Source organism: Acartia tonsa, chromosome 14 (genome assembly GCF_053477335.1).
Source record: "Acartia tonsa isolate MP-2025a chromosome 14, ASM5347733v1, whole genome shotgun sequence".
Lineage (NCBI taxonomy): Eukaryota > Metazoa > Arthropoda > Copepoda > Calanoida > Acartiidae > Acartia > Acartia tonsa.
The window spans coordinates 36,994,505-37,002,166 of NC_137273.1; the positions used below are offsets into that span (position 1 = coordinate 36,994,505).

General features: G+C 29.4%; 2 long non-coding RNA genes across 2 annotated transcripts; both read left to right on the forward strand.

Annotated features, from left to right (window-relative positions):
• The first annotated feature begins 724 nt into the window (after nucleotides 1–724).
• On the forward strand, nucleotides 725–1,261 carry LOC145305451 (uncharacterized). Its single transcript, XR_013874597.1, has 2 exons — nucleotides 725–819; nucleotides 1,087–1,261. It is a non-coding gene; the product is annotated as an uncharacterized LOC145305451 (long non-coding RNA).
• Nucleotides 1,262–1,567: 306 nt separating this feature from the next.
• LOC145305616 (uncharacterized) lies at nucleotides 1,568–2,706 on the forward strand. Its single transcript, XR_013874639.1, has 3 exons — nucleotides 1,568–1,687; nucleotides 1,773–1,881; nucleotides 2,560–2,706. It is a non-coding gene; the product is annotated as an uncharacterized LOC145305616 (long non-coding RNA).
• Nucleotides 2,707–7,662: the final 4,956 nt, after the last annotated feature.

The following is a 7,662-nucleotide window of genomic DNA, read 5'->3' on the forward strand; positions in this document are numbered from 1 at the left end:
CCCTTGTAAGATTATAGAACTATAAGAAACATCCTATACTATTATAACATCATATTCATTTGAATGAAAGAATTAAGATTAGTTTTGAAACATACAACATTAAGTGGTTTCCATGGTCAGTTTTTTAGTCTGTTATAATATTACCTTCACCAACTAGCATAGTTATATATTTTGCTGTATTACTTTTGTTTTAAAATGTCTATGAACAATGAAAGTTGCACATCCTGTTAGAGGAAGTAAAGATTATTTTCAGTGTGTTTAGTTTAACTTTCCATGTCTTCTATAAAAAAGCAAATCTATTCCAATTGATCTTTTGATTTTATTGTAACTATATTCATTAAAAGTTGTTTAACTGGTATTTATGAAACTACATGCAAAATGACAAAATTTATGATTTCAAACATTGATTTCAAAGGTTAATATTAATTATATGGCTTTGCTTGAAATATATAGATAGAAAAATTCATTGGATTTATAGTGTACTAGTAGCTGCTTCCCTAGCATTTAGTGGCTCAGAATTTGAGGGGGTAGCAAAGGAATGAAAATGGCCTAAAAACATTCAGGAACCTATGCGAAGCTGCTCTGAAATAAAGAATTCAATCAAATTGGTAGTTATGAACATCTTAAGCTAAAGACAAAATGCCTTACTACTTGATAAAATAGGATGAAATTAGATTTATAGAATACCTTAATACTTACAATTATAATGGTCCATTTCAGTATATTTTGTAAAATGTTGAAAAGGTGCCAGAGTATATCAGTAATGGGAAGTAACATCAAAGAAATCAATTCTAATGTCACAGACAGAGTTAAAGTTAGGTAATATTGTTTGTTTACATTGTAAATTAAGAACTTGGAAAATAAAAGGTTTTCACTCAACAATGATTTTAAAAAATTATTAAAGGTTTGCCTCTCACTTAGAAATTGTCTTTTTGAATATACCAAGATTTATTTGTTCAATAGAACTATAAAATTGTGATAATAGAAATTAATCTAAAATGAAAAAGGCATCATTGATTAATTAATTTTGTAAAAGGTAAATCTTGCATTACTGCACAATTACTGTATCTCTTCAATGAACTTCAGGTCCACCAACTCTTGGCCAATTGAGTCACCTAGTAAGGAGATCAGATTTGAAGAAAACAATCTTACCATAGAAAACAAAGACAACATTTTACATCATAAGAGTCCACGGCATGTGTCCTGCAGTGAAGATGGACAAAGCACTCACAGTGCTACCTCTAGGAATTTGAAAACTTAAAGTTATTGGAAAATTAAGAAAATTCATTGTTTTCAGTTTAGTTAACTAAAGATATGTTGAAAAATTTTATAGATAAGATGAAAATTTTCTTTAAAATTGCAACTATATTTTTCATAGTCCATTAGTTTCTCAGCCATTACTTCTACATCCTATTTAGAATATTTAGAACAAAAAGACCAATGCAAATATGATAGACTACTAGACTATTAAATTTAGTTATCATACAGATACCATTTGGTATAACTCAATATATTTTTTTTTAAATCATAATTCCATAATTACTCTAAGTATGAATCATAACTAGGAGAAAGGATTCCATAATCCACATGAGATGTCACAGTTTAGAGATTGGTGTAGATGATCTTGCACCAGTAGAAGTTCCTGTCATTGTCCATAAACCTCACCATACTTCCACTGAAATAAAAGGTGAATATAAGAACAATATATTTTTTATTGGAAGATTCTAATACTTAAACTACCTTTTAAATATATTTGGTAATATTTGCTCTAGAGAGTTGTCAGCTTGTGACAGTGCAGCCAACAAGGGAGAGGAGTCCTAGCAGCTTTGCTATGGAAGATACAGAATTCTTTGCTTTTAGCCTCATCAAACCAGTTTACAAGTAAGATTAATCACAGAAATAAAAAAGCAGCTTATAGTGCCTAAAGAAATATGACACCATACTATAAAAATGACCAATGATTGGCCAGTATACATTTAAGACTGGTCAATTACAATGTATACTGGCCTACATTGGTAATTACCTGTTTTCCCTTTAACTTTTTAAATTAATTGTTATCCCTCTATTTATTTTTGTTAAATTAGATGCAAATTTACATTTGTTTAATTTTACATTACATTGGTGACTCTGAATCAAAAGCACAAGAAAAGTGTCCAAAAAGTAAAATTGATTATTACAACTAAATAATTTTAAATCTATAAAAAAATTATTTGATTGAAATATTTGTTTTAACTCGATATGACTTTATGTTGATTAGATTGTTAGGGGGACTGGTTTGATCAGATTAGGATATTTGGTTTATTATAATTGGAGAGAGATTGACTTTTCATCCATTATCTTTTCCCTGTATACCTGGCTTTTAAAATTATTACTTATTACTAGGGTTGGGCCGGATATCTGGCCAACGTTCGATATCCGGCAAATTACCGGATATACGGCGTCAAAAATCAGCCGGGTATCATGTAACCGGATAGTTTTAATATCCGGTATCCGGCCGGATATGCGGCCAGATAACCGGCCAGACCTGATATCCGGCCCAACCCTACTTATTACTTCCAGGGACAAGATAACTCTGAAAGAAGTTGCGGAATTCTTTATCAAAAGAGCCAAGCAATGAGATGGAAGATTACTGATTTGACTTTTAAAATATTTGTTAGTTTATTCCTATTTTAAAGTTAATTGTATTACATTATTTACTTAATAAAATGGTCGGACCAATACAAAGCATTTAAACTAAACCCCGAACCACTTCATTATGCAATCTATATTTTGCTGGATATTTTGTCTATGGTAGTCCATAAGTGTACAGCTTTACAGTATATTGTTTCTATTTGTTAAAGCAACACGTATGATAAAAGAAAAAGATTCTTTTTAAAGTAAAATGCTTATATATCAATTGAAATCTATATTTTTTGATTTTTTACTGATCCACTTCATTATGCAAATCAAAATAAAATCAATGGGAAAACGTTTGTTTTGCACTTTTCTCCACTTTTCAAAATTGATTATGATAAAATAACAATTTTTTAAGGGATTTATGCATTAATTATAATGAAAAACAGTTTAAGGTAGATTTTAATGATTTTTCTAACTAATAAACAATTTTAAAAAAGAAATTCTATTCCTATCACTTTAGAGGACAGCTGCTGACCCCCAGTCTTATGGATGAAGCTATATACATGTTAAAAATAAAAATAACCCTCAAAAATATACAAAAATGTTTTTCGATGTGTTAAAAAAATCCATTTTAAAATCTTGATTTTGAGGACGATGGCCTTTAAGATGCTCTTACTGGTAGGGATGGTGAGCTAAATGTTATCAAAGTGCATGCCCATAATGAATACTTATATATTGAACTATGGTCCAATTTTTGTAGTCATAGCAGCCTCCAGCCACGCAATATTAAAAAAGAAAAAAAATACAATTTTAATTACTAAAATTCATTAAGTAAATAATGTAGTTTTTTTTATAATGGTTATGTTTCATGTCGTGAGGCTCTATTGGAGGCTGCTATGACTACAAAAAATGGTACATAGGTTAATAGACAAGTTGTTGTAATGGTCATGTACTTAGATAACATTTGGCTCACCATCACCACCAGTAAGAACATCTTTAAGGCCATCATCCTCAAAATAAAGATTTTAAAATGGATTTTTTTAACACATCAAAAAACATTTTTGTGTATATTTGAGGGTTATTTTTATCTTTAACATGTATTTAGCTTCATCCATAAGACTGGGGGTCAGCAGCTGTCCTCTAAAGTGATAGGGATTGAATTTCATTTTTAAAATTATCTATTAGTTAGAAAAATCATTAAAATCTACCTTAAACTGTTTTTCATTATAATTAATGCATAAATCCCTTTAAAAATTGTTATTTTATCATAATCAATTTTGAAAAGTGGAGAAAAGTGCAAAACAAACGTTTTCCCATTGATTTTATTTTGATTTGCATAATGAAGTGGATCAGTAGAAAATCAAAAAATATAGATTTCAATTGATATATAAGCATTTTACTTTAAAAAGAATCTTTTTCTTTTATCATACGTGTTGCTTTAACAAATAGAAACAATGTACTGTAAAACTGTATACTTAAGGACTACCATAGACAAAATATCCAGGAAAATATAGATTGCATAATGAAGTGGTTCGGGGTTTAAAATAATAAATAACTGGCTATATAATTTTTATTACAGAGGAATATAAGAAAACCCTCGAATTCTTGAGAATTGATGTCGTATATGTTTTTTTGGAATTAGAATTATAAAATTTCTAGGAAAAGTATGACGACTTTGTAATATATTATTTACTTGGAATAATAGCCCAATTCTTTAGTTTAATAAAGAAGACAACATCCACAAAAGCAAAGCTCTGAAAGGGTATGACAGACGAACATTAAATCTGAACGAGTATCACAACTAAATATACAAAATGTAAATATATTATTTTTGACAAAATCATACGTAAATTTGTTGCAAAACTTAAATACAGAATACTGTTTAAGGACATACTGACATTTTTAGGACTTGATTATAGAGATGCTTCGCCTTTAACATTGTACCTTATTGTAATAGGAATCTATTCACCAAAAATCAGATTAATTGGATGATTATATCACATAAAAATTGTTGTTAAAAAAGTTAAAAATCAACACGTTTAAAATGGACGTACCGACATTCAGGTAACGATTATAGAATTGCTTCGCCTACTAAATCGTACTATAGGAATTACATGCAATAGTTGATTTTGATAGGATAATTCTTTCATGCCTAAATAAACAATAATAAACAATTTCCCAATAAGGTGAGAATTTCTCTCAGATAACAGGACTTATATAGTATATGTATACTTCCAAATTTTTATTGCAACCTAAGACTAATATGTAGTTAGTAACTAGTCCTATATTCAAAATTGTAAGGAGTTTAAGGAAGCTTTACATATATCCCAGGTTGTTTTTTGGCTTCTTCGTTTCTAGGCACTCAGTCGCTAGAACATATCTATAGTATAGATGTGTATGCAGATAAAAACCTGCCTCCCTTTACCAAGGACCTTTTTCGTCTGCTAGCAAATTGTTTTCTGCTAATTGGCTGTGTTAATATTCCCGACACTATTGGTTGAATTTCAATGACCCAATTGAGAGTCGTCACAAGGTCATTTTGATGGGGAGATACCCTTCCCCCTCTAGTGTTATACTCAAATGTCGCTAGTACATTTAATTTATAAAGTCAGGGAAAAGGGAATGCTATTCTGACAAACAATTCTAAAGGAAAATTTCCCCACAAACCCCTTCCCCTTTTCCTCCCCTTCTTACCCACCCCTCTTCAGTTATTTAAAAAAAACATGATGTACCCCCAGCTAACTTTCAAAGGTTTCGTGATTTTTTGTAGAATTGATTGTAACAATAGCTTGGCCTGATAAAGTAGCTTCACTGCAAAATAATTTTTCAAATATCCGTGAAAACAAAAATATGTATGGTTTTTCTAACTGCAAAAATGTTTTGTCTGTTATATGTAATCAGGGAAAAAAGGATACCTACTTAGAAGCATCCATAGATATCGAAAACATATAAATAAACAAATATGAAAAAGTCTAATATTAGCGAATCACAAAAAATATTTGAGAAAAAACCAGATATAGAGCAGATTTTATAGATATACATAAGAAAGAAAAAAATCACGAAACCTTTTCACACCTAAAATATGACAGGTACAGGGAATCTACATAATATTAATCAGACGTCTATCTTGGACAGCAGTGGAAAAATTCACACTCCGTTTCATACAGACGGACAGACAGACCTATAATTTAGTTATAGTGATGCTTTGCTAATAAAACTAATTATGGAAAATCAATAAAACCAGGCATATGAAAGCTTGTTGTAGGGTTCTCATTGGCCAAGGCATTAACCCCACTCATTATATAACTAATGTAACATAAGCACCACTTTTAACGTTTTTGGATATTTATTGATACTAATTTTCTATCTTTAAATTTCTTTCAAAGATAATAAAGAAAAGATAGGAACACAGGTAGAGTGTTCAAACGTTTCGACCACTAATTTTGATATACAAAAGGGGTTATTTTGTGCATCATTATTGGGCATGTAAATAAATTTATCGGCCTTTAGATCCCTAAAAAAATGCACTGCTGTCTAAATACATAATGATTTTAAAAATATTTTGATTCACGGAAAATTTATTTCATCTAATCAAAAAAACCTTATAAATTTTTCCTAAATAATTATATACATACATAGTTTTCAATTCTTTTTCTCCATATTCTGTGATCCCTTTATTATTTAAATAATTGAAAACTTTACAACGAGAGAAAGCTGTCAAAAAACTCAAAATATTTCTGAATATAAAAAGAAATTTCTTAAAATTCAATAAAGCATAAACAGTTATATAAATACTAGTCGCTTCACCCCTAGCAACTAAGAGAGGGAAGAATGGGAAGTAAAGAAAATGGCATAAAACCACCCAAATCGGGCAAGTAGCTTCAGACGAAAAACACGTACTTCTTTATAGTATAGTCTAGCAGCTAACGCCCCTACCCAGCATATACTTTTATCGCATTATTTTAAGAAACATGTCGCATTAATACGTCCTTAATGACGTAACTTTTTTATTACTAAACAAATGACGTTTCACATTTTTTTAAAGGACGTTTTGTGTACCAAAAATACGTCGTTATCTTTAAAAAAACGTCACAAAAAAATATATAAATAATAGCAATATTTTGAATTTAATGACATGTTATCTTAAATAACGGCGCATTAAAACGTCAATTTTTCATTTAAAACGTCCAGAAAAACAAGATGGCCAACAAACTAACAATATAATTTAAATATTAATTAAAAAATAATAATATTTTATTAAATCCTAAAAATGCGGCCTTAACTCTGAAAAAACGTCACTAAAAAATATAAATAACAAAAATATTAAATGACATATTATTTTAAATAAAGACATAACAAAATGTCATTTTTTTACTTTAAAACGTCAAAAAAAACAATATGGCCGCCAAAATTGGTATTTAATGTGTATCAATAAAATATTAGATTTAATATTAAACAATTATTTTATTGAATCAAATAAATATTTTTTGAATTAAATCATTAGAATTGATTAATAATCTAGATGCTTGAATATGAGAAATGTACACAGGAAAAAAATAAGACCTCACTCTTAATCAGGAAACAAGAAAATCTTTTTTTTAATATATTTCTAAATTTCTGCCTTTTATTGCCTAACCAGCCGACCAACAGACAAAATATCATGGAACAGATTGGTTAGAAGCCTCTAGGGGCACTGGTAGGAGGGGGAAAAGTTGACCTTATCCTATTTTAAATTTGAGTTTCAAAAGAGTTTTAAAAAATGTTTTTTTTTGGGGGGAGGGGGGGTTTAGAATCCTCCCAAAAGATAGTTAAAAACCTTCCCAGGACTTATAAGAAGCTTTACTGTAAAAGAGAACAATATCGGTTCAGCGGTTAGGGAGATCCTTTGGGACAGACAAAAACGTTTACTAATTAATATAATAGGATTGATATAAAATAGAACTCTTACCTTTAAAGTTATAAAACCAATTGAAATTCATTAAAGTCTCCAAAGTTGTTTAAGCTAACTTCTTACCTCAACATTGTAAAACTTATATTCATGATTTG